This window comes from Protopterus annectens, chromosome 3.part1 (genome assembly GCF_019279795.1).
Source record: "Protopterus annectens isolate FY-2018-M chromosome 3.part1, PAN1.0, whole genome shotgun sequence".
Lineage (NCBI taxonomy): Eukaryota > Metazoa > Chordata > Ceratodontiformes > Protopteridae > Protopterus > Protopterus annectens.
This window is the reverse complement of record NC_056732.1, coordinates 1,254,067,092-1,254,086,627: the sequence shown is the minus strand read 5'-3', so window position 1 is coordinate 1,254,086,627 and position 19,536 is coordinate 1,254,067,092. Positions and strand designations below refer to the sequence as shown.

The window sequence follows — 19,536 nt, the reverse complement described above, 5'->3', positions numbered from 1 at the left end:
TGGTTTATCTCAGTCGTAGGCGCCAACCCAGGGAGGAATGCTATGCAACGGCAGAAAAGGAATGTCTAGCCATAGTGTGGGCACTACACAAACTTCAGCCTTATCTGTATGGAATAAAATTCACTGTAATGACAGATCACAACCCTCTAACATGGTTAAAAAGAGCCAGTCAGCAAAATGCCAAGTTGCTAAGATGGAGTCTGGGGTTGCAAGCATGTGATATGTCAGTGCAGCACCACATTGGGAGTAGCAATGCCAATGCAGATGGGCTCTCAAGGCAGGGAATGGGGTGAGGTACACCCAGACAGACCCGACACTCTCAAGCGATGTTTCTCAGGGGCACTTGAAAAATTTTCTTGAGTTCCCCGGGGGGTAAGAGATGTGACAACTGGGGAGAGATGGGCGAAGGCTGCCAGCCTAGTCAAATAGAATTTGATACATAATTCTATCAACTGTATAAATAAATGTAAAATACAGGCATGTTTTCTTGATAATAAATGTAAAATACAGGCTTGTGTTTTTAAATGTAAGAAAACACTGTAAAATGTGAACTTCAAGATTGTTGTAACATTGCCATCTGCTGCAAGGAAAACCACTCCAAGTATTTCAAATGTATCCTTTTAAGTTGAAAAGATCTTATGAATCTCTTCAATGTTTTACAATTTGGCTCCAGTGCGGCTGGATGAAGGCTTCATGCCCATTGTTTTAAGGCTATGGTTTATTACTAGAATTTAGATGTGGAAGGTGCTTTATTGCTCTAGTTTCTGTTAGAATATACGTGCAAAATGTCTTCTATTGTAAGTTTCTGTATAGGTGTTAGATTGCTAAGTAATGCAGTTTGTTTGCCTGGGAAAATCTACGTGTCAAGAATTATGTAAGTTGGGGAGGGACCCAGCAAACATGTTTGATGATAATGTTTAAATACTATTTCTCACAAGAGACTGGGAGCATTTTGATCTGGATATCCAACTTATCAGCACTCTGCCTTGTGCTCACATGTAAGTTCTAGCACTGTGATTTCTTGTAGGAATAGTTAAAGCTAGTAAAGATTAATTGGGTATTTTTCCTTGAAATCAGACCTGTCCTACTGTATTATTTTAATTTTATGTGTGATCTCTGAACTCTTAGATATCTCTGTGGTGTAGTAGTTTTGTCTTGTGTTTTAATTATTTATTATTAAATATTTTCATAGGTTCATAGATTACTACTAAGCTAACTGCCCTTGTGGGCATTTTAAGCCTAGCCAATTACCCCTTGTAAGAACCAAACCCTGCACCTTGTGTCTGTAAGGCAAACACCTTACCATTATACCAAAAATCTTCTACCTGTGGCTGCTTTGTGTAGTGATAAGCTCTAGAGTACATTGCATATTTATAGAGGTTATTGTAATAGGCCACTCTAAAGTAAGCATTGAATGTTAGTCATACTACCATTGGATAACAATATTGCACAGTAATAATTGGACACCCTTTTAAGGGCCTTTAGTAGCTGATATTATTAACTGGTGGCAGTAATTACTATCGTCTAGTCTGGGTAAAGGGGAACAGTTGGAGAATCTGTGTCAGCCTTTCCCATGAGTGTCTGTGAAGTTGTATGAATACTTATCTCAAAGTGTGTGTGTGTGTGTCTGTGTGTGTGTGTGTGTGTGTGTGTGTGTTGTGTCAGCTACTTGGCAGGGACATGAATCACTGGTTGGACAGAGAAGGTACTGGAGGTTTTAGCTTGCCTAGTTAGGCTGAGACCTGGACCCTATAGCTGTGCCAGTGGGGAGTCTTATTGGGGGGCAAAGAAGCAACCAGCCCCAGACTGACTGTGATTTTGGTGTACACTTAAGGGAAATTGTACTTTAATGTGTGTATTAGTTATCCTTTCCTCTTCTAGGAGGCAACCTCCCAGGTGTTAGTGGTGAGGATTGAGGCTCCTTGATTGCTTGGCCAGGGCACGGTCGTCAAAGGTCCATCAGGCATCTATTCAGTGACTGGTGTATTTCACTCACCAGGTATAAATGGAAATCAATTATGTAGGCTAGGTAGTTTATATCCAACATAAAGACTGTTAAAGAAGCATAAACACCCTTCCCAAGGTGGACCGCAGCCCCTGACTTCTTAGAAGGATGACGTACCGGAGTTTGAAAAGTCAAAGTCTTTAAAGGGCTGCAGCTATAATAATGACATAAGACTTAGAAGTCTCTAGCCAGACGGTTCAGTCCTCAATGGTCCAGAAAACCTTATCTGGTTTCCTTGGAACAGAAGCAACAGTGTAAGGGTATTCCCAAATCACAATGGTAGCAAACTTTAGCACATCTGTCAGTGATGTAACCACTTAAAATAACTGCTATGTACATCAGAAGACCTTTTTTGTCACAATTTGCCCCCACTTCTTGCAGATCATCAGCTTTCTCCTGGTCAACTGGCCATCTGTTCCTCTTAATGGGGAAAGGATCAACAGGGAGAAGCAATAATTAAGGCAGCCATCAGGAGTAGGTCATGTTTTTACCACAGCCCTACATCCTCAGTCATAACTGGCACTTCAAGTGAAGGGGAGTGCAATGGGCTGTATGTGCTGATGTCCCCTCACTCCTGCAATGGACACAGCCATCAAGCAATTCCACTCACTTACACTAAAACATGGGAGATGATTTCCCCTGTCTCCACCAGGAAAAATTAACTTACCCTGTGTGCCCCACAAGTATGTGTTACCCTCCTGATACCCTGGGAAAAGTGAGCACTCCCACTCTGCTGGCTCCCCCACTGCAGGGGCTGATAACTGATCCCAGGTCACCAGGGTCACTTTGCATTACTACTTCCTTTCTGTCATGAGACTACAGCATATAAGGACCATTCTTCCTTCTCTGCATCATCTAATCCCCAAACTTGTGAATATTTATACATTTATATAAGTTTGGGAGTGTATGGGGCTTGCCCCCCCCCCAACTGCAAAAAAGTAGTTTAAAGGAGAACAGCAATTTTCGAGATTCACTCTTTTCCTGGGTTTTCAGTATTTTTTCAGTTTGTCAGCACTCGTCAATTCTGAGTGCAGACATTTAGATAGGGAGTCCTGTATCCTCTTCATCACTGACTTCTAGCAAAGGAGATTCTACATGCCTGTCTATGTACTTCAACTTACATGTATACTTTCTTGTGATAAGATGCATGCTTGGGGGAGAATCTCACAGAGAAAAAGTACAAAGGACCCCAAGTCTCTCTGTCTTGTTGTCTGACCATCAGGACAGTCAGAAGATGTGGAAATCTTGTCTCTTCACTTGTCAGCTAGGTGTAAATGGACATCATGGAAGGCCACTGGCTCAAAGGCAGTATCGACTACATTCTCATCACTGAAGGCAAGAGAACTGACAACTGGAAGATTAAACTCACTGATACTAGCACTGATGACAACAAACTCAGCAATGAACACACCACGAAGCACTGACCCTCTACATCAGTGACCGACGGTCCCACCAGCACCAGTAGAGTCAGTGTCAGCCAGACTCTTCAGTACAAGCAGCACTGCAACCAAAGAAATCATCAAAACTAAAGGATGCACTCCTGACACTCATCATCAGTGTCTTCAGCTATCAACTGGGACTGTACACAACTTATTTTATGCCTAAATAATGGCTTTGACAAACTTATCTTAATCAAACGTTGGCACTAGCATAGGAGAAGGCCTGGAGGAGGCTTGAATAGGGCTTATAATTTGCAACACTCTGAGATTTAGCAAGCCTCAGAGAAAACTTGTTTTCCACTACTCTAAGATTATGTTTTCTATTCTTTTCTTAGTTTTAGGATCTGCAGAGGAAGGCCTGTGCTTGTCAGTTTCAAGGGACTTGTACTTGTGTATAGGAAAGTTTGTACAGGAAGAAGAAACTACTGGATCTAAAGTGGGACTGGAAGCATTTAGACCTGAACAGGAATCACCAGGCAAAGTAGTAGAAGATTTCTCATATGTAACACAAGTTTAACTTAACTTTTCTATCTTAGTGTGCATGCTGAGAGTTAAGGTCTAGAAGACAATACACTTGAAGTGACTTTGTTCCACAGCCAAACAAATCAAACATGACTGTGTTTATTTTGTGGTAGGATTTTATTCCTGCACTTGCAATTAAAAAATACCCAGAGCATGATGACTTAAAGGGAAGGATACCACATATAAAAAAAAGACAATTTTTTGCTGAACAAAAAAAAAAATCATATGAAAGCAAGGTAACATTAAACAACAGGTGAACACGATGTACATAAGTATTCAGAAAAGCTCTATGAGGCTTAGGAGGAATGAACAAAACAGGACTGAAAAATCACCAAAATTCACCCAAAAAGAAAGAACAATGAAAAATAGTAACTGGAAAACAAGTACACACAGATTCAAACATTTTTCAGATTGTATGAACTACCGTGCATAGCGTTCTATGTTCAGCCATGAAATGAGCTAACCATCGAAAGGCTGAACATCAAACAATAAGTATTGAATGTTCAGTCAGTGAACTTGCATTTCATCGACAGGGTAAGTAACTACTTGTCCAACACTTCCCCGTCTCACACATGGAAACGTTTCAAACCCCTTTTCTCCACTGTACTGCAGCCTCAGAGTTGGTATATATAGTAAAGGGGGTGTGGGGGCAAGTGTTGAACAAGTAGTTCACTGTGATCTAGACAAAACTGCTAAGTTTTTGGGCACTAACCTACATTCAAGTAATATTACAGAAAGAAAAATAACTATCAAAATTTAATTTAACTACACTAGAGATAACATTGCACTTTATAAAATGCTTTTTAATGAAAGCTGATAAACATTCTGTCAACCACACAAGATCATAATACTATGCAGGTGCAATGCACAATGAAAAGCAATCAGCACTGCCGTCACTACAAAGCAAAGGGTATAATCCTCCTCCAACAGATCTATGTTCATGCATTGAATATGGAAGGCTTATAATTGAACATGAAACAGCGAAACTTTAAAGTACTGTAAACTCTTAACATTGTAAAATAATTCATTGAATGGCCGTAGCTGGCTAACAACCAGGAAATACCACAATGCATATGGTAAGCGAAGAAAGCCTTTTTTTTTCAATTTTTTAAATTTGCCCTATTTTCCACTGTAGTGCAATCTTGGAGTTGGTATATACAGCTGGGAGGGGTGTGGGAGGGTGCAGCCCCCCCACTTTGGTTGATTAGGTTTGCGATGTTGGCCAACTCTGGCCATTCAATTATTTATTTTACGATTGTAAGAGTTTTCGGTACTTTAAAGTTTCACTCTTTCATGTGCAATTATAAGCCATTCACTGTAATCAGTATTCGATGCATGAACATAGACCCTCCCCCACACATGTACACAGCTCCTCTACGGTGCACTACTTTCGCCTATATGATAAATTGGGATTTCTAGAACAAACTGAATTTCAGGAAAATGAGAAGTACACATGCTCAGGATATCTAGTGCACTGCGGTCTAGTACTTAACTCTCTTATCATTTGATAAAAAGTTTTACAAAAGAAAGGTGCACCCAATGGCCGATTTATTTCTCACCCTATACAAATCTACTGAAGACACACCAGAACAAATCCCCAGTGAATGTCTGCTCCCAATGTTACAAGTGCATGTAGAGCAGGGGTAGGTCATAACAAAAAGAACACTCCCAACAGCAATAGGACACTGCACCAGAGTCCTTGATTTCTTCACCAGCCCAGACACATGGATGGGTTGAGACCAGGAGAAGCTAAAGACAGGACTGGTAGACCTGCCGAATGAGGACGGGAGATGGTGGCAGTGGATGGTCAGCTGAAGGACAAAAAAAAGGGAACAGGAATGGAATAAGCCAACTAGGTCATCTAAGCAATCCTTACCTGCTACTGAAATCTCTATTACCCTACGAAGGTCAAAACACTATCAGCCTGACATTCTAATTTGATGTTTCTCTTGAACAAAAAGATTACAAGTAGTATTCACAGTCATACAGTGTACAAGTGCACAAGGTGAATCTACAAACAGAGGTGCATTTCATTTTTTTTAACTTTTTATTGCATTTTAAATCAACATGAAATAAATTTAAAACACAAAACAAACAACTAAAAACATATAGAACTATATACAGAGTCCACAGCAAAGTGTTTACATAGACGCAAGGTTATTTCATTTTTATAGGTGGAAAGGGGGTGGAGAGTAAAGTTGGAAAAAGTGAAAAGAAAAGGTGGAAGAGGGGGGTATATTCATTTTTTGGGGGGACAGGCCCCCCTTTTCTGAAACATATATATAAGAAAAGAGGAGGAAGAATATAGAAAAGAAAGGGCGGAGATATCAGTTACAGAAGTGATAATGGGTTATGGCAAAAACATAAAAACACAAACAAGACAGGCAGGGGTGGGTGATCACACATAAAGCAGGGTTCACCAACAGAAGGGAAGATAGTCAAACAGAGGATAAGCAAATGGTGATACAGGAAGGTGAGGGAAAACTGACAGTGTGCGCACAGATAATTGGAACAGGAGGGGGACACAAGACCGATGCATCACAAAATCAGCATGGAGACTTTTACTGACATCCCTATACAAGGGTATTAGGACAGGTGATTCCTTATGTTGAGGGGGGGGTCAGTCTCCATTGGCTCAATTCTGGTTCACCAAGTCTTCCATGTATTACAGGAGATGCTGTATGGGTCCAACCACCCAGTCAGCTGCAGCCTCCACTACTGCCTGCAGCTGGGCCTGCTCCTACTGCGAATAATGACCTGAGTTGCCCACATGGGAGGAGGCACCACTTCTTCCTGATGAGACACAACCAGGATGTTCAGGTGGTGAGGATCCACCCTTTGCAGTAGCAGAGGACTGTAGCTGAGTTACCCCAGGCCTTTTTGGACCTGCAGAGGGGCACAAAATGGAAAGAAAGCATATATTAATAGGACATAAATAATGAGAGTTAATAAAAAAAGTTAGTAAATGAAAAGAGGGACACAAAGAGTCAGGGGGCTTACCCAACACTTTAGCTGTCTGTGGTAGGTATCTCTATTGAGCTCAATGTCTTCCTGCACTGCAAGATATAATGGAATAAGATCGCTTTGTGCTAATACCATATGGATCCCCTGTGACAGGTGCAGTCCTGATAAGCAAATTAACAGCACGGGCCATTTCCTGAGCTTGAAAATCTGACAGTATGCACACAGGAAGTTGACACCTGCACATAACCCACCATCCCTACCTCAAAAAAAAAAAAAACCTGTTGAGTAAAACCTTCTGGGAAGCTATAGCTGTAGCACATTTTATGTCCCAGTGTGATTTCCCACCCCACCCAAGTCTGCCTTGGGCCATCACTGGCTGGACAAGTGGGTATAAAACTGAGCAGCACACAAAAATGTGCACACTGATACATGCAGTTACATACAAAGGGGTATCGTACTGGAAAGCAGAAGTACAATAATAACCAGGTTTTGCAGAAGAAAAAAAATTAAACCCAACTTTAAATATATTTCCTGTGGACTACTTACTGGTTACCATTGCATTAGACAGTGGTAAAACACAGTGAAATACTCATCACTGCCTTAGTACGACACTTGCAGTACAACAGCAACAATATGGAAAAATAGCCATCTTATAAGTATGGAACTGTAGTACTAAAACAACCAGAAAGAGATGTACAAAGAGTTATGTACTTACCGTAACTTGGCATCTGTGTTATCCTATTCCATTATTTCTCATTGTAGGGTCTTGGATCTGACATCGGATCCAAGCCGGCAACATCCACATATACATAGACAGATCCAAAGCTCAAGCTTCTCCCTCTCCCATAATCCCCTACTGCCCTCTAACCCTCTGATCGAGTGGTAACATATCCAGTATAGCTACACCCCCAAAGAGAAGAGAAGAAAGACTCTTGGACCCAAAACACTCTGAATTCCTCCAAAGATCCAACAAGGAAAGGGGATGGTGGGAGGGAAATGTGAGGAATTATGGCATAGGATAACACAGATGCCAAGTTATGGTAAGTACATAACTCTTTAACTGATGTTATCCATGTCATTATTCCTCACTGTAGGGTCAGAGTCCCCAGCTACCATTTACCCTGGGAGGCCTCAAGGAAGGACATGCCGAAGTACTGTGGAACCAAAGGAAGCCCTGTCCCTGGAAACCCAATCAAGCTTGTAATGTGACATAAAGGTGCGAGGATTAGACCACGTGGCAGCAGCACAAATATCGTCAATAGTAATCTCCGTCTCATGTCCTATAGCTGCGTACTGCTGTAGTGTGATAAACTAGTTAGGTAGGAGTTCTAATCCCAGACATGGCAAGTGTGTGGTGTGTGTGTGTGTGTGTGTGTGTGTGTGTGTGTGTGTGTGTGTGTGTGTGTGTGTGTGTGTGTGTGTGTGTGTGTGTGTGTGTGTGTGTGTGTGTGTGTGTGTGTGTGTCTGTGTAGACAGCGATGCTTTTTCCCTGCTAGACAGTGGTCCAGGGAAGTAAATACTGTGGGAAGAAATGGCCAGGGAATTGTTATGGCTAGGGCCAATAGCCTAGTACCAACCTATGAACCTATAAATCTATAATTGAGAGTCTGGCCATGGAGGCTGAAAAGGTAGCCATGGACTTAGTAGAATGAGCTCTAATCCTTGCTGGAACCTCAAGATACTTACTGATGTAGACTGTCAAAATGCAGCTGGAAATCCACGTAGAATAGTCACTTTGGAAACAGGGAGGCCACACCTATTCAGGGAAAAAGCTACAAAAATCTGGTCTGATTTGCAAAACTCCTTAATTCTGTACAGAAAAAAACATAATTGCCTGTATACATCCAACATATACACAATGTATTCTCCTGTATTGGAATAATTGGGAAAGAAAACTGGTAACTGTATGCATCGGTCAGATTGGATTCGGTAGAAACCTTGGGCAAAAAGGACGGATTCGTTCTGAGAGACACCCTATCTTTATGAAAGACCATATATGGGGGAGTAATCGAAAGGGCTTGCAGTTCGGACACCCTCTTAGCTGAGGTTATGGCTACTAGAAAGCTGTCTTCCAAGACAAGAACTTGAAATTACATGAACTAGCAGGCTTGAAAGAGACTGCAGCATGAGAGTGAGACCCCAAGGAGGCAAGGGATCCTTCACAGGTAGTCTTAGCAAGAATACACCTTTCATGAAGGCTTTACAGAGTCTGGAAGAGAAAGTAGGTTTGTTATTCTCATGGAAATTGGAAATGGCAGCCAACTGAAGTGTAATAGTAGAAAAACTTGTCCCTTCCTGAAAAAGCGAGGACAAGAACAAGAGAATATCAGGAACAGAAGCAGAGAAGGATCTAGATTCCTATTCTAGACCCAGATAGAAAATCTTTTCCATTTGCTAGTATAAACCTTTCTGGTGAAAGGTTTTTGAGAGGCTAGGATGATATTCTTGATGGGGAGACTAGCCTGGACTGTTTCAAAATCACTGGAATTGGAGAAACCATGTGATCAGATAAAGAGACCAAAGATTGAGAAGGGAGAGCCCAGACGGATGGGAGATGAGATCCTGAAGGGGATCCAGTATACAAGGGGAATACTTCAGGTGAGACTTTAGGATGGGAAACCACAGTTGACAAGGCCAGAAGGGGACAATGAGGATCAGGGGTGTCCTCAGGTGACACACGTTCTGCAAAACTTTGGGGATATGAGGAATCGGATGGTAAGTGTAGAGGAGATCTGGGGGACAATCATGGACTAGAGCATCCCTCGATGACTCCCAGTTAGGGGGATCAGGGTGAAGTACATACTTCATTTGTTGTTGGTTGGGGAGGCAAACAGGTCACAACATGGTTGACCCAAACAATCAGAAATCTGCTTTGCCGCCTTCAGATTAAAGGACCACTCATTAGGACTCAATATGGTTCTGCTGAGTTTGCCGGCCAACACATTGGATTCTTCGGGTATGAGAGTTGCAAGAAGAAAATGCCTGGAGGACATCGCCCATTCCCACACTCTCATGGCCTCTCTGTACAATCGGTAAGATCGTGTTCCCCAAGGGTTGTTGATATAAAAGACCATGCCATGTTGTCTGCCTGAACTGCAATTGTCCCCAGAGGGAGGCAGTCCTAAAAGGCTTGCAACATTTCGAGGACTGCTCTCATCTTATGTGTATGTGCAATTTGGTCTCTACAAGGGACCATGTGCCTTGAACTGTTCTTCCCTGGAAATGCCCCCCCACCCCACCAGGGAAGCATCCATGGTCACAGTGGCCTTGGGTGAGGGGCCTGCCTGACAGGAGATCCTGAGACTGAAGCCACCAGAGGAGGTGCTGTCTGCACATTGGCATCAATTTTATGGGCATGGATATAGGCTGGGTGAAAATAGACCATTGAACTGCCAGGATTCACTGACAAACTCGCATACTGTACTTTGCTAGTGGTACAAGCTATATGGCTGAGGCCAAGGATCCTAGGGTCCAAAGAATTAGGTGTACAGGAGGATTCGAAAAGCTCAGGACTTGTGTGACCTGGTCCTGAATCTGCTGCACTCTGTGAGGAGGTAAGGCTGCAATCTAGCTGGACTCCTATGAACACTAAGTTTTGCATCAGAACCAGATTGGACTTTGATAGGTTGACTGTAATCCCCAACAGGTTAAACAGAGGAAGAATATATTGAACTGCCTGTAACAGTCAATGCCTTGTGGAGGCCATGAGGAGCCAATCATCGAGGTAGGGAAACACCTGGAATCCCTGCACTCTCAGGTGAGCTGTCACCACTGCCATATATTTGGTAAACACCCAGGCAGGCTGTGGTGAGTCCAAAGGGCAGGGCTCTGAACTGGTAATGATTGGCTCTTAATCGGAAGCAAAGATGTCTCCTTGACAACCTGTCTATCTTGATGTGAAAGTAGGCATCCTGGAGATCCACTGAGCACATCCAGTCGCTCTTGCGTAAGAGAGGCAGAATGGATTAAACAGTGACCATCTGGAATTTGGACTTCTTTACCAGTCATTTTTGGCACTGAAAATAAGCGAGAGTAAGTTCTAGATCCTTTTTGCCCTATTGGGACCTCTTGGATGGCTCTTTTTTGAAGAAGATGTACAACTTCCTTGAAGGCCAACTCCCTCTGGGGGGGTGGTACATTGGAAAGATGCCTTCGTACAGGAAGAGGTTGAAAAAAGGTATTAAAATAACCCCTGGAAATGATGTTTAACACCCACTGATTGGAAGTAATGCTTGTCCAGGCTAGTGGGTAAAGAGAAAGATGACCCTCGACTGCCTCCAGGACAGGACAGTTGGGCAATGCTTCAGGAGTGCTGAAAGGGCTGCTCAGAGAAAGCTTCCCTGGAACCCCAATTCTGTACAGCCTCTCTGCCTCAATGGTGGTGACTGCCACTGAAACTTCTCCCCCTTCCTCTAGAAGAGGAATCATCAGGAGTATCCAGGAAGGAAGACTGTGACCTCCAGAACCACATCTTCTTATATCCTTGTTGGGTCTTTGAAAACAACCTCTGAGGAGTAGAAAACTTTATCCCATAGTGAACAGGAAGGGAAGACCTTGTCGTGGTTGGGATAAAGTGTCTTTCACAGAAGGTTGGACTCATCAAAGGAAGTGTTGGTAAAAGGTGCTTTGAAGGCCTCCACAAACCTGCATAGTCATAATCAAGCATGCTGCCTTATAGCTATGCTAGTACCTGCCGCTCAAGAGGTAGCTTCCACTGCACTGGAAATTAACCTCATCGAGGAATTAGGGAGAGACGTCAGAGTAGAGAGCTTGGGAGACACCTTCTTGAGGTCTTCCTCTGGCAACAACTCTGAAAGGGAAGTGGTGAGTTCTTTGATCAAGTCCCTTTGAAGGCAATGTAGTATACCAGATAATTACTTGCCTTCAGTCCAAAGGTAGCTGAGGCAAACACATGCTTCCCAAACCAGTCAACCACTCGAGACTCCCCGTTCGGAGGATGGACCATGGAGCTTTGCTCCTTCAGCTCCTTTTTGGTGGCAGCGGCAACCATGATGGCATCAACCGGGACCTTTTTGCTCCAGGAGGGATGGTCCACAGGAGGCTAAGGAACTTGTCGGCCCACTTAGGTACTTGGTTCCACAGTGTCTGGTTTCTTCCAAACCCTGCTGGTGATAAGATCCACCAACTCATCTGCAGGAGGGGACAGCCAGGAAGTAGATGGGCCCATCTCAAATGCCTTCAGGAACACAGACTCCTTTGAAAATGGGGGGTGGGGAGACCATCCACCCTTCTGCCTCAGGATTTCAAAGATGTCTCCAAAGGAGACATCATCAGGTGGAGATCTGGGGGACCTGTCTCCTTCATCAAGGTCCATGTCTTCTGTGGGGTACTCCATAAAGGAGTCCACGTGCCTCTTCTTGCACTTTCACTTGTGAGGAACCTCCTCTGTGGGGGGCACCAGGGAGGACTCAGATAAAGTGGGGATCCCTTGGGTGGAACTCTCTGAAGGATATTACAGGACGGCTGACCCTGGACAGGATGGGAGGACTCACCACCCAAAGTAGAGAAGGGTAGGGGCAGACCCAGAACGAGCAGGAGATACAGCTCCCATCTTGGAGAAGGTCATCTCTACCATTCTGAAGGCCAAGGAGCTGGAAGTTTTAGTGTCCCCATCCCTGGAGTGCAAGGCCACCCGTAAAGGAGGAACGGACACCGACACAGTACTGTGGCCCCCTGAGGATACCATTCTGGAGCTGCTGAGGGCCCCAAGGGGGAGTGATTGGTTACACAGGCCTGAACCAGACTCTGCACCCATGGAACCAGCTCTGCCTGCTCCAGTCCAGGGCCAACTCTGGTCCAAGGGCAGAGGAGCAGAGCAGACCAGAGTCCCTGATGGAGTCAAGAAATGTAGAATACTCAGCCCTGTTGGGATCTAACCATGGGAAACTGGGTCCTGAGATTCTGATACCCTAGGAGTTGGAAGAGGAGCATGGAGAGAAGGGATTGGGGATGCCCCCCTAGCCGGCTTGGCTGGGGAAGCCAGAAGCCCCAACTCTATCTAGGTTTTGAGAAAGTTCCTCATCATCCTGTCCATATCAGATGGCAACAAACTCCTAGTAGATCTGGAGGAAGTAGATGAGTAGGTAGGCTTGGCCAGGGATCTAACCCTGGAATCTACCGACCTGTGCCTATGCTCAGGAGTTCAGCTCCGAGGCTTCGGAGCAGAAGGAAACAAATGCCTGGAGGATCCGGGAGAAGCCGAATCCTCAAAAATTATGGTAGAGCCCGACAGGATTGTCAGATCTGAAGGCTGAGAAGAGGGAGCAGTTGAATTCAATGAACTGGCTGGATCTGAGGCTGGTCTGCCCTTGCCCAGATCTTAGTGCTTCTGATCCGAGGAGGCCCCGGATCTGGCAGAAGACGGTCTGGGATCCAAGGATTTTGGATCTGAGATAGCCTGGGTTGGGATCAGCTCTGGAGACATGGGATCTGACAGCCTAGGTTTCTTGAGAACCCCTGAGGAGACACAAGAAGCCTTCCATTTGGGATTGGAAGAAGGGGCCTTGGCAGGGGAGACATAAGGACCTCCGAACTATCCCTTTAAGCAAGAGCTTATTCCGGCACTCTGCCAAAGCCCTGGGGTTGAATGTGGCACAAACACCACATTCAATCTCGAGGTGAGGAGCTCTTAAGCAGTACAAGCACTCCTCGTGCGAGTCAGAATTAGGCATCTTCTGATTACACAAGGAGAATTTCTTAAACACAGAGTGCTTTTCAGACATGCTAAAGAAAGAAAATACTAGCAACTACACAAACTAAATAGATTAAGAGGAAAAAGGGAAAAAAAGGCGCCAAACCTAACTGACACTAAAAGAATTAGGAACTCTAAGGGAGGGGTGGTAACTACTCTAACACTACTCGAAGAAAATAGCCTGAAACACACTAAAATAGCTAATACTAACAGGAAAAAAAAATTGAAAAATTTGAAAAATTCACTTATCTCCAGCAAGAGCCAATGGATCACATCCGTAGCGGTATGCGGCAAACAAGATCTGAGGGTTAGAGGGCAGCAGGCGATTATGGGAGAGGGAGGAGCTTGAGCTTTGGATCTGTCTATGCGTATGTTGCTGGCTTAGATCCGATGTTGGATCCAAGACCATACTGTGAGGAATAATGACATGGATAACAGATTAAATGTTAGAGGATGCTGTTGCTCAACTTATGCCAACCACTGAATAGGCTGTCTGGGCTACTTTCTCTGCAGGTTATCAAACCTATGCCTGTGCTATTTCCCTCTTCTGAAGATTTCTGTCTCCTGGTTTAGCTGGTCAGCCAGCTCCTTTCAGATGTTTATCACTCTGAATGAACTTGCTGGAACCTCCTGCAGCTCAACCCTATACCTGGTAGATCTTTGTTTCCTTAAGGTACTAGTCTGTGGCTCTTCCCTAAGCTTAGAAAGCAACCATTATTACTCTACAAATTCAGGAATCAAAGTAGTGTTTATTCACAGAAAGTTATTTGACTATGTTGTGACCAACACCTAGTGCAATTTGGCTTTAAGCAGCTCAGGTCATTGTGAGGTGGCACATTGATATGTAAAGCATGAACACACGAGTCACACAGATTCATATGTTAATGCCAAACAATGTTCATTCATGCTTATGCAAACATGCTTACAACAATAAAAGGATGTGCGCATCTCTGCAGTAATAAAATTCAGAGCAGTTTGCCAACTAGCCTCATTAACACAAGAACTTTCTAAACTTACCTCCATCTTTCGAAAAATTGTATGAATTACAAGTTTGTGTACTGCTGGTTACTGCCTTCATACAAATATTATTGGAAAGCCAAACCAAAAAAATACACTGAATATGATATGACCTGGTATTCCATAGCAGGAATTGTTAATTGAAAAGGCACACCATGTGCATGCTCCAAATCTGGCCATAAGAAAGCAACTAAAACCTGTACAGGTAAAGATGCAAAGCTACCAGCAAAAAGAGTTTATCCTGACAAAACTGTGGCAAAGGGGAAAAGTATGGAGACAGTAGAGAGGTTGTGGAAAATGACTGTTCACTGTATACCAGGCAGAAGAGAAACAAATTTATTCCAGTAATCAGGGAATGGTGAGAGGCAGATTTGAGATTCAAGCTGCTATAAAGAGCTGTCTTCAGAATATTTTTTCCTAGAGGATCAAAGTCATTTTTGATGCATAATAAGTGAGCCATTAAGCAGAAGGGGACTCTGCTTCTCATTCATCTAATAATAAAGCACATAGACTTTGACAGTGAAATATTTTCCATTTTTCTAAAGGAAAATGTTTGAGAGACAGAGAAAAGCACAGAAGTTGGCTAAAAAAATTGGGAGTACCCTGGAATTGAACCAGAATCAGGAGTTGGAAGATGGAGATGGACAGGAAGAAGACCAGCAACATGGAAATTACTGAATAAATACAGAGCATCAATTGCATTGCATTTTGGGGAACTGAAAGGCATTTGCCTCACTTCATGCCATTATCATTTGAAAGGATACATGGGAGGAGAAGAGGAAGAAAATGGGTAACTAAGTAAAACAATTTATGCTCTTAACAGTATTTCTATGAAACTTTTCATGATATAAATTGCATGTTTTTATAGTAAAGCCGTTTCAGTTGCCTTGCACATGATTAAGATACTCAAGTAAGCAGGTGCCTTTTTTTCTTTCTTCCTTTTTAGTATTAAGAAATGTAAGTATTACAATGCAAAAGAAAAAAATGGCTAGATAAGGGCATGTTTAAGTTAATAGCCTATATATTATGTTGTATATATTATTTGTCATGCTGTATTTACTGTTACTAATGTCGTTTGTACTGTCATTTTTTTGTAGAGTTTTTTCCCCATGCCACTGCTGAAAATGGGCTCTGCCCAGTCGGACTTTCCCAGTAAACAAATGTAAAATAAATAATAAATAAAACTTGAGTTGTTGAGGTGGGGGATGGGGTGAAAAGTACACAGATCATAATACATGTAGAGCAGATATGTTTTCTCTTTCTTTTTCATAGCTGAATGTTCGGATCAAGACCCTTGATATAATCTATTAACAAATGAAAAGAAGTAAATAAGACAACACTGAATATAATCAAAGGTTTTTCTTTAACAATAAATGTTTCAGCTTGTCTTTAAAAGCCTGCAGCTGAGGACTACATTTTTTCTCTTATGTTTCCACGTAGATAAGCTAATTATGGGGCAATAAAAAAAGCCAGGGTACTGTTTCTTCAAGACTAAAAATGAGTGTTTTTTGAAAGCAAACAAGTAAGCTGCTTTTCACACCTGGGAGGAGAATAAATTTAAAAATGAACAGACACCAAATAGTGTAAGTGAAAGCACAGGCAATAACATGCATCTTAGCATGGACAACCTCAACTTTAGGTTGGTTAAGTGGGACAGTTGTTCCTATTGGGAGGGTCAAACTTTATTATTTGAAGATGTACAGTTTTTCATGTTTCTATTAAGTTAAGAAGTTACTGGGTGCTCTCTGGGTGTGTCTGGTGCTTTGTTTGAGGTTTTTCATTAAAATAAAAAGCTTTGTAAAATATGACATTAGGTTCCAATGTTGATGATAGGGAAAAAAAACGGTATAAAAAATCAACCTGCCAAACATTAATGGAGGCATGTATCACAAAAGCTGGAAAAAGATACTTAAAAAGTAGTTATATTACATAGGAATAATGACTTTTATCATAATGGTGACACTTTCTATATTATTTTGGAATATGAATTGTCTCAAGGATAAAGACAAAAAGTAAAGAATAGTTATACTAAGAAATGCAGAGTGCAAATAATGTTACAGGAGAAACATTTGGAAAGGAGTGACCATATGCATCTGATAAAGAAAGGATTCCAGAATGGAAATTCAGCAGAATATCATAGACAAAAGAAAAGAGAAGTACTTATATTAATTACTAGAGGAAATCCAATAGTGATAAAAAAGTAAAAAAGAGATAGTGCAGATATGTGGTAGTAAGGGACAACTGAAAAGGATGAAGATTACACTGGCATGTATTTATAGTCCTCCTAAAACTGTTATTATGAAGCTTAAAAAACTGTGGGAGAAATAATCAGGTTTCAACAAGGAATATTACTTATAGGTGGGGACTATAATTTGATTTGCAACAATGAGGATATACCTGGAATGGCCTAGAAGGGAAAATATAACAAAAGATGGCAGATTTCTGAAAAGAATTTATTAAAATATTTGGTATGGAAGATGAGAATTCAGTAGTAGGAATTTGAACAGAAATTGCATGTTATTCCTCAGGGTACAATAACTGGGCCAAACTAGGCAGACATTATATTTCACAGGAACATCTGCATTTAATTGAGAACTTTGGCACACACCCAATAACTATTTCAGATCATGCGCCAATAATTGCAAAGATAAAAACACAGGGGAATGAAGCAAAGATGAGGCAATGGCGCTTCTCCAGCTACCTGTTAAAAGACAGGAATTTAAGGAATGGGTAGTGGAATTATTTGGGAGTTATTAGGGAAAACAGAAAGTACTCCAGAAGCTATAGCTATTGAGTGGGATAAAACAAAATTTAAAAATAGGGTAGACATAAAAGAAAACAGGTACGGTTACGTAACAAGAATTATTTAGAGGAGCTAACAAAGGTTAAAGTATTACAGAATAAGGGGAGTGTCACAAAACAATAACAGGCACACTTGCAGAGTGCTAAAGAGGAAAAAATGGACTACCTGGATAATGTGTATAAGAAATATTTCTCTTAAGCAACTGCTTTTGAAAATAACTCCAGAGCAAAAAACTTTAGGCACAATGAATTAGGCAACAAAAAATAAACAGGTTTGTGCCAAACTTAGGGAGCCTATAACAAGAAAAATAACCATAGCTCCAATAGAGGTATTAAGACATATTTCAGAAATGTAATGAAAATTTGTATAAAGCATAGAAGTGGGGAAATCAAGAAAAAGCACAAATGGAAATATTTATGGAAGAATTAAATATGCCAAGGTTAGAGTTAGACGAGGCTCATCAATTTAACAGTTAATTTAGGAAATGAGATAAAATGATGATGCATAATCAATCTGAGGGAAAGTCTATAGGAATGGATGGTATTCCAGTGGAATTATGGAAGTTAGGTGGGAAGAAAGTGCTAAAGATCTGAAAGGTTTTGTTCAACAGTATTTTGAAAGGAGAGGAAGCACCAACATCCTGGAAAAATGTTATGGTAATACCTAAAGTTGGTAAACACCCATCAGATCCACACAGAGGCTCATTTCAATTTTAAAGTGGTTATGTCTATAATAGCTAAAACAATAGTAAAGGTGTTACCAAAGTTAATACATATGGATCAATGGATTTTGTGTGTGCGGGGGGTGGGGGGGCAAATCTTTGACAACATTAGTAGAACAATGATGATCCAAAGGGAAGCAGAATGTAAGAAAATACTGCTGTTCTTAGTGGGTCTTGATGCAGAAAGAGTAAGCTGGGATTTTATGAGTACGACAAAGGAAGCATTTACATTTCTTGATAAAATAATAAGGTTAATTAATAGGCTACATGAGGGAATGGAGGCAAAAGTGGTAGGGTTCCTCTCTGTTAAGTTGTGTCTGAACAGAGCAACCAGGCAAAGGTGCCCTCTTTGTTATGTGCTTTATATTTAGAACCAGTGGCAAAGAAAATACAGGACTCAGAAACTGAAGGATATAACTGGTATAGTATTCAAGAAAAGTTAGCTTCATAGGTTCATATATGTTTACTAGGCTAACGACCACATGGGTCTTTTTAAGCCTAGCCATGTATCCCAAATCTCTGACAAGTTCTGATGCCCCTGATAAGGGTAAGCATGGGCCTGGGAGAAGAACCATTTACAGGTTACGTGTGTCCATTAGTGACATAGTTGCCTAACCAGGGATGAATTTCCGGTTTCCCATCCAATTGTCCAAGTTGCACTTGAACTGGGTTAGGGAGGAACTCTGCTTCACACTGATGGGGAGCCTGTTCCATAGATGAGGCAGTCTAATTGGTTTATTTGCAGATTATATTATTTTGTACCTGATGAAACCAGAAAAGGACAGCTTAATGTTGTGGAACATTCTGAGACATTTCTGTGTTTTTTGGGATATAAAATTAATGAAGATAAAACAAAGGTTATAGCTGTAAATTATGTAACCTCACATGAATTGGTTCAGCAATACCCATATTTATGGGCACAAGATCAAATGAAGTATTTCGGAATATGGATTTAAGAGGATTCCATTATGGCAGCTACGGATATGTGGGAAGAGACTAAACAAAATATAATACACTAAGTGAGAAACTGGAAGCTCCTGGCTATGGATATGGATAGCAAGATACAAGCAGTGAAAGTGTTTTGGTCCCTTTAGATTTATACATAGGTCAGGCATATTTTTATCAACCAGAGTAGAAGTTGTGGATAGAAATTAGTAACAAGTTGAAGGATTTTATCTGGGAGAGGAAGATGGCAAGTGTCAAGTGGGATAGACTAATCCTTTCAGTAGAACATATAGGTTAAGGATCGCCTGATTTGAAAGGATATTTTTACAGCTACACAGTTGAGGCTGTTATACATAATACAAGAAGAAAGCTACAATTCAAAGTGGAAAGGGAGAACATGAGAAATTA

The 19,536-nt window shown here is 41.7% G+C and overlaps 1 protein-coding gene across 2 annotated transcripts in view; it reads right to left on the bottom strand.

The window, feature by feature from the left end:
* Window positions 1–19,536, bottom strand: part of LOC122798405 (uncharacterized protein F13E9.13, mitochondrial-like) — a 472,524-nt gene that overhangs the window by 93,175 nt on the left and 359,813 nt on the right. The window lies entirely within an intron of this gene.